Source organism: Salvelinus alpinus, chromosome 15 (assembly GCF_045679555.1).
Source record: "Salvelinus alpinus chromosome 15, SLU_Salpinus.1, whole genome shotgun sequence".
Taxonomy (NCBI): domain Eukaryota; kingdom Metazoa; phylum Chordata; class Actinopteri; order Salmoniformes; family Salmonidae; genus Salvelinus; species Salvelinus alpinus.
Genome location: NC_092100.1, coordinates 31,386,662 through 31,395,398, shown reverse-complemented (window position 1 = coordinate 31,395,398; position 8,737 = coordinate 31,386,662). Strand labels below are relative to the sequence as shown.

The window sequence follows — 8,737 nt, the reverse complement described above, 5'->3', positions numbered from 1 at the left end:
TGGAGTGGCTGTGGGAAGCAGGGTGAACCATCCACATGTGATGTGATGGTGGCGTGCAGGAGGAAGGAGGCTGAGGAGCTCCTCTAAGCCAAGCCCTGGGATTTGAATCACTGCTCCACAGGAAGCTTGACTGGCTGGTTTGTTTAGCTGGATGTGATTTCGAGTGGCAGGAGGGGTGTTGCCTGGTCATAAGAAACACAATGGGGCATACTTTCTGAACACGACTAATAGGCAATAATGACGTGGCCACCGTCCAAGCAATTCGTTGTCCATGTCTGCAGATTAAGATATGCCCCTCCTTTTATTAATCACGCAGGGCCCCAGCCTGTGCAGTGGTAGGAGAGTATGAGCATGTAATGACAGTTCATTTTCTATGGAGTCAAAGTAGTTTAGTCATTTGTGCCCCTGAGTTATTAATCCATAGCTTGCAGGTACAGGTCATTGGATTATTTAGAATTACTCATATTTAGATAAGCATAACCTGATGCAAAATGTAAGTGCAATTTTGTCTGGACAACATAGAACATGTTCAGTCTTACTAACATTTGGCTAAACACGCTAGGAACATATTGTATAAACAGACAGGACGAAAAAAACCAGGAGTATCCTATTGCAGGAAATAACTAATCTTGCTCTCTCAGGAACTGATTCCAGGAAAGGGGGTACAAGAGAGAAAGAAAAAAGATCGGGAGTTAGGCATTGGGATTTAGAACACTGAACAAGATAGATTCTTCCAAATTCTAATTGGAGAACAGTTGATTTAATTGGTATCCATTTGGCTGACAAAGGAAAGCAAGGGTAGTGGGCAGGCAGGAATGCCCCTGGGGGCGATGTGAACATGGAGTGGCTCTGCTCAACGCTCGGGGACGGATCACTTCCAAAGACAAACCGTGGGAGCTGGCAGGACAGATTGCAGTGGGGGGGAAGGGGGAGACCAAATTCATGGCGGAGTGAGAAGCTTTCAACAGAGAGGCATCTTTATTTGGAGGACGAAGGCTATTTCAGAGGCAGAGCCGCTCGGGGTAGTGATGTGTAATGTGACTCTGACCCTGGGAGGACAGAAGTGGATACGGTCCATCAGTCCCTGTAACCCGAGGCTTTGGTGGCAGATAAACCTAAATTAAGATGATCACAACAAACTCCTAAGTACTCTTAACATTTCAATCTCTCTCATTGTATCTGCTTTGTGAAAGATGAAGATCTATACATTAAAAAAAATGTAATCACTAAACAAGAGCAGCGTTAATCAACATATGAGACCCGATTCAGGAAGGTAAGCATAAGACTCACTTTCTTACTTCATAGGAGAGACAATTTAAATAAATAAAAAATTCATTAAAACGCTTCTTTGTTGTTGCAGAACTTCCTTCTTGAACATGTGAACTTTCATGTGCCTTATTAACAAAGTGCCTTAATAACAAACTCGTATGTGATCTGTAAATATTTCTGTTTAAAATCAATACAAATGTGTGTTTCCCTCTTTCTACCATCAATAAAACCAACAGAACATATGTATTCACAGATGTATCAGAGGGGGGAAAAGTGTGGGTTACTGACCATTGCTTGTGAACTGGTGTGTGCTCCCATATATAGGCTAGTGAGCAGCAAATGTCTACGCATGATATTGAATAATACACAGTTACTTAATCAAGCCCTCTTTACTGATAAAAAAAAATTCTGAGTAGAACTTCAACAGCTAATCATAAAGCTTGCGTCTGCTGTCCATGTAGATGATAAACGGTGTCTATGGGATGGAGAGGCTCATGTGCAGAGCGAAGCAATGCAAAGGGGGGAACCCAGGTGTTGGAGTGTTTTTCCTGCCTCTGCGAAGAGGAAGGGTGGGGGAGCGAGGACAGATGACCTACAGAGGGTTCAGAGGCAGGGGCCAGGCACTGGAGACCTTCACAGTCTGCCTCAGGGGAACACAGACACTACTTATCTCTTCCTACGCTTTTACTTATTTTTATGCTCTTCCACAGTCTTGCTTTCATTTCCCTTTTCCTCCCAGTTCAGGAGAACAACGATTGTAGCATTATTTCCTACTTAAAAGTGTTGTATTAAATATGCTGGCAAGCATTTTAAGAGAGGAGATAGTTTGTGTTTGTTGTTTTTAATGTATCCTCATCTACAGTAATGCATCATTCTTATAATGCATTATAAACCTACAGTATATTGTGTAATGTTTTTTTTATGCAGTCTGCCCCCTTTTCAGGAAAAAGAAAAAAAAGAAGTTTACTGGAACATACACACATACCCCCCTCCCACACACACACCTATTATGAAATGAATGGCTCTGTACAATGTTCTTCTTGCTATTCCACTGTTTAGTTTAAGAGTATAGTCAGTTCTGCTTCTCTGCTTTTGTAGCAACCGTAGCAGATTTAATCCCTTTACAGTATATGACAGGCCTGCCCTCACCTTGCCCAGCACTTAAAGAAGTAATCTCTCAAAAAGTCGCCTTTCAATTAAAACCTGTGTGAATGTGCGTCCATGCAGAGGAGAGTGCTGTATGCTGGGGAAGAATGGGCCCATTCCTGATGTAAATGCAGAGATGCATATCAGTGTTAATCCATTGCTTTGTAGTCAAAGCCATATCCAAAGTCTGTCTAATTTCCCTCGCCCTCCCTTTTGCAGCCAGAAGTGTATCGATCGGCAGTAATTGAAGTGTACTTGATAATCCGCAAGGCAACAGGGGAGAGGGACACCCTCATCTCTCACATCGATGCACAGAGAATGGGGTTGTGGGGTTGTGTGTGTTTGACTGTGAGTGTGTGGCGGAGGGGAGCTCTCTAAGGTATGGGCGGGTAGAGCAACACCCCCTTCACCGTTTCTTCTCAGCTGATTAAACTCATTGAGAGCCAGACGAGTGGAACAAATAGATATAAAGGTTTGCCTGGCAGCTTACAGCCATTCAGATTTCTTCATTGAAACAGACAGAGCCTAGTCTCCAAGGCCTGTTTTATACTGACATTACGCCGCTGGAGTGCCTGTTTCTGAAATGAACCATACATTATGCATCACACACTCTAAGATATCTCAGGTGGAAACTTTAAGAGTGTTTAATTGGCTTATATGGTTAGATACCTTTCTTGGACCAGTGATCACTAAAAATGCATGTTAAAACTTTACACTGCTGTATGATGAAATACATGCCGTACACATCATAGACAGAATGCACAATACCTTATATGTCTGAATGAACAATACCTTATACGTCTAAATGAACAATGTACACAATGTACAGGGACATCATATGACTGATCCAGTCAATCTGCTGATGTCAAAACCCGCTCAAGATTTGACAATATATGAGCCGAATCCGAGTCCTTTCCCCCTCCAAATATTTACTATATTCGTCAAGTTGGTGAGTTTCCTCCTTCTGAAAGGATTATGGGTGGGTTCAGTGGGTGGGACCCTCCAGGCCATGTGGACTAAGGAGGAGTTTTAGTCATAGGTCAAAGTAAAAACTGAGGTCACCCAAGAGGTGAGAGAAAATGAGGATGCTTCATAGGGTTTAAGAAGGGAAAGACCCCCATACCATTCATGACAAGAATTAGAGGCCAAGAATGTTCAATACAAAGAGGTATACAGGAGATTCCCAGATAAATTTAGAAAAATATGCCTCCTGTGCCAGTATATGATACCAAATATATATTTTTAAACATAAGTCTTGAAAAAAAGAGGCATAGTGGTGAAATAGCTTGAGTAGGGCTTGGAAAATGCGCTCAAATCTTGAATTGCTCTGGATAGCGATAACAGCCTTTAATCAAGAGTTATTGATATATCAACATCTATGTAGAGCCTGGTTGTGAGGTCAGGTGAAAAGGATACCTTTTTAGGACCCTTCATCACTCTTCCATAAACATTATCACACTGTCAAATGTGTTAAACGGCATACGTTTTTGTTCATGAAGGATTCGATTTGAGATTTTTTTTATTTATTTATAAATGACTTTGATGAGCAATACCATATAATGAAATAATTTATATATATATATATATATATGTTAAACATCAATGAAAGCACAATTGGTATTCTATGTAAATGTAATTCAATAATTTCATTGGCATGACCATAAGGCACGCTGAAAGTGCCAGGGTCCCTACAGGAGGGGTTAGGGGTATCATATTTGTAATCAGTATGCTTCAGCCTGCTCTGTCTCTCGTTCTCTCTCTCTCTCTCTCGCTCGCTCGCACGCACGCACGCACGCACGCACGCAGGCAGGCACAGTGGCTCACTGACATAGAGCGCCTGCCCTGCAGAGAAAATAAGAAATAACCATAACTCGTCTCTCCGTCGGCTTGCCCTGTGTGACCCCTGTTTTAAGTGGGCAGCAGGTAATTGCTGAGGCAGTGTTGCCCATCAGCCTACAACTCCATGTGTGTCATCTCTATTTATTATATTCTGCACGCTCCTCAGGCCTTGGTAATCCATTTCACAAGGATACAGGGCTGATATCAGCTGCCATGCGCATTATGAGGCGAGCCCTCCTCTTATCAAGTGCAGAATTGCCTGCTAGAGGTCAGGAACAGATAACCAGGGGTGTAAACCCCCCAGACAGAGGTGGGAAGGGGATGTTGAGAGGGGGTACAAAGAACAAAACACACAGCAAGGAAAAGGTTACGACCCTTGTAAGGTGCCTCTTGTTATGGCTGACCTTCAGAATTTCATCATCAGCGCTCCTGACTGCTTAATAATTCGGAGGCACCGGTCTCATCTCGCTCTTGAGGCAGGCGGGGCGAGCCTGCAGACGCCCCCTCTCTGATTATCTCCCGGCACTATTTGCAGACCTTTATAGACCGGCAACAACTCCATCAATCACAGGGTCTACCTCCCTACTCCTTAGGCTGCCTCATGTCCCCTATCTCCCACCACACCAATGCTGGGCTAATATTGTTGTGTCTGAAGAAACAGCTCTGTGCTTGTACACATTTGGCCAGAATAGAGCGGATTCTGTCTCCAAAGTGTTGGGTTTTTATGATTCATATCTATCATGTTTGGGGGGACAGGGAATACATACGGACCACATAGGTCCCATGTTTGTAGAAAGCAATATATACAGTAAATATACAGTATATACTACACTACATGATCAAAAGTATGTGGACAGTATGAACATCTAATTCCAAAATCATGGGCATTAATATGGAGTTGGTCCCCCCTTTGCTGCTATAACAGCCTCCACTCTTCTAGGAAGGTTTTCCACTAGATGTTGGAACGTTGCTGCGGGGACTTGCTTCCATTCAGCCACAAGAGCATTAGTGAGGTTCGGCACTGATGTTGGGCGATTAGGCCTGGCTCGCAGTCTACGTTCCAATTCATCCTAAAGTTGTTCGATGGGGTTGAGGTCAGGGCTCTGTGCAGGCCAGAAAAATTATTCCACACCGATCGCGACAAACCATTTCTTTATAGACCTCGCTTTGTGCACAGGGGAATTGTCATGCTGAAAGAGGAAAGGGCCTTCCCTAAACTGTTGCCACTTAGTTGGAAGCACAGAATCATTTAAAATGTCATTGTATGCTGTAGCGTTAAGATTTCCCTTCACTGGAACTAAGGGGCCTAGCCCGAACCATAAAAAACAGCCCCAGACCATTATTCCTCCTCCACCAAACTTTACTGTTGGCACTATACATTGGGGCAGGTAGCGTCTTCTCGGACAAGACCCAAATCCCCATTATTCGCATGAAGAGGAGACCCCGATTCACGGGGCGCAGATCCAGGTGCTTGGTGAGAATTTGTCGGCGAGTGAATAACCCGCCTTTACCATCCATCCTACTGGAGAACATGCAATCACTGGAGAATAAACTGGATTAGCTAAGTTCGAGACTATCGTACCAACAGGACATTAAAAACTGTAATATCTTATGTTTCACCGAGTCGTGGCTGAACGAGGACATGGATAATATACAGTTGGCTGGGTTTTCCGTGCATGGGGTGGTGGTCTGTGTATATTTGTCTACAACAGCTGGTGCGCAATCTCTAATATTTAGGAAGTATCGAGGTTTTGCTCTCCTGAGGTAGAGTACCTCATGATAAGCTGTAGACCACACTATTTACAAAGAGAGTTTCCATCACAGGAGGTTGGTGGCATCGGGTTCGTGGTAATGACTGCCGGATCAGTGGAATGGTATCAAATACATCAAACACATGGTTTCCAGGTGTTACACCACTCCAACCGATGTATATACAGTATAGTGTATATTGTCCTATAGTGGACTCATTTAGTTTTGGTTCTCACCCAATGTGCAATACACTGTTTGGGAATTACCCTGTTGTCAAGTAGTAAAAGCATAGTAAAGATGTAATGTGGTTGCAACATCCTCAGTAAACATTAATTATTTGGGAGTCTGTCTGTATACTCAGCCCAGAATCCCACACAGGCAGCTGTGTGTATTTGCCAAAGGGATTGGGTCTTTGGTGTATATACTTTTGATACTCAATGTAGGAATTGTGGTACAGAAACATACAGTCATGGCATTCATTAGAAACCAGGACATTAAAAACAGCCATATTCAAGTAGAGAAGTGTGCAGAAATCAACAATAGTACTACAGTAGATTAGGCTGGCACGGTAATTGTACTATTATGGATGAAGACTGTGATTGTGATGAAAATAAAATAACCGTCATAACAAACTGGAAAAAAATTAGGTCAACGAACTTTACCCAATACCAGTAAAGTAAAAGTAAGCCTGGTTCACATCTTACATTTACATTTAAGTCATTTAGCTGACGCTCTTATCCAGAGCGACTTACAAATTGGAAAGTTCATACATATTCATCCTGGTCCCCCCGTGGGGAATGAACCCACAACCCTGGCGTTGCAAGTGCCATGCTCTACCAACTGAGCCACACGGGACCATCTTAAAGCCAATATAAGGAGAGAAGAGAGGAGCCAAAACTAGCCAGCTTTAGAATTTTGTGTTGTGGAGCAAACAGCTGACTGAAGACAGTCGGGCATTCAAAAAGACAAGATGTGCAGTTGAGTTAGTTTCTGATTCCTAGTACGACACATATGAAGTCAGGAGCGAAGGAGAGGAGAAAAGGTTTTAAATGTTTTGTTTTGCTATTCGAATAGTTATAACGATGACAATGGTAATTTGGCTGACAAATAACTGTCATCCAGAATTCAATGACCGTCACAGGCCTAACAGTATCCTTGGATCAGGACCAAGGTATTAGCACTACTGATGTCTTTGACCTGGAAAAGCTGCGAGGTCAGCTGTTGGCGGGGGTAAGGGATGGGTAAGCCAGACACCTGTCCAAAACAATAGACAGGTGACCATGACCACACATCTCATTTGAGAGACTTGATTAGTGTTTTTTACTCCTTCCCCCAACATCCCTGGGCATGTGCAGTCTACATCCGCTCCATCATTAAGCCTCTACCCATGGGTTAAGAACCCAGCCATATGGTGTTGCTAGCAGAGTGTGCAGAGGCTCAGGGACGGCCATGATCTGATGAATCTTTCTCAGAAAATGTTTTTTTTCTGTGATGACATTACAGTTAGCCAGCTGGACTGAACCAGACTTTCCCTGTATGAGAATGCATGTGTGTGTTTATGTGTATGTTTCTGTGTGTGTTTCTGTGTGTGTTTCTGTGTGTGTTTATGTGTGTGTTTCTGTGTGAGCAATTTTATCTGAAGAAAGCCAAGCAATAGTTTCACTTTTCAGATTTTCGAAAATGCATTATCAATCAGGCAGATACACATTGCCCCAGCCGTGTTGACAAATGTATGTTTAACTATAATCAAAACTATTCGTGACTTTCAAATGATGTGTCTATTTAGACCAGTGGTAGAACTTTAAGGGAGGGATTGTAACATGATTCAATTCAATACATATAAGTCGTGTGGAGGCTGAAAGGTTGCCCTTGGAGTCGTTAAAGGCATGTTCAATAGCTGCAACAACAATAGTTGCCCGTTTCACAGTTAAGACATAGCGAGTTGTCTGGCAACGTGTTTAGTATTCGGCAAGCAGAGCGTATCGCGCACGAAGATAAAAGGGAAAATGTCTACTCTGAGGCTCAGACAATCCAAAAGAAGCTATCAAGTCCCCAACATAACTATGACTTTACTGATAGAAAGGAGATACTATCAGCATGCACAGGCTAAATCCATGTTGATACCGATACTATTTTTTTAGGCAGAGAGCAGTTTGTAAGACCTTTAGTGCATTAAAAAACAAACACAACACAGATATCTAGCATTGTAGGTAATGTATGCGAGGTTATGTGATGATGTTTATGCTTGAGCCAGAGGAGGGATGTTCTGACAGATCACAATTCTAATGAAATTAATCAGCTGCATGATAAAACACTTTTCCGTTTTGGTGGGGGGTGTGGGAATGGGGGGGGTCAAATTGGCTAATAGAAGAGCTTCTTGACACGTCCTGTTTAATGTTGGAAACATCTGATTTCACACAGGGCATCTATCTAAACAGTTAAAGCAGATCAGACATGACTTGACTCGTTTTATCCCCTCATAATATTATTGTGCTATTTAAAGCAACCTACTAACCAAAAACAGGATGAAACCAACTGTGGTCAGATAAACATGAGCTCATTCGCTCTGGAGAGATATGAACAATTGTAATATTTAAACCCAACCAGAGGACAAAGAGTCAGTAATTTGAATCTTCATTTATGATCTATGCAAAGGCTGATTAATCAATGGGGAAATCATGATCTGAGCTACGGTGGGATGGTTTGCAATTGTTATTGCCCCAGTCTAGAGAAT

General features: G+C 42.6%; 1 long non-coding RNA gene across 1 annotated transcript; it reads left to right on the top strand.

Annotated features, from left to right (window-relative positions):
- Window positions 1–634: 634 nt before the first annotated feature.
- Window positions 635–2,089, top strand: LOC139539272 (uncharacterized). The gene is made up of 2 exons (XR_011667906.1): window positions 635–1,273; window positions 1,731–2,089. It is a non-coding gene; the product is annotated as an uncharacterized lncRNA (long non-coding RNA).
- The last annotated feature ends 6,648 nt before the right edge of the window (window positions 2,090–8,737 follow it).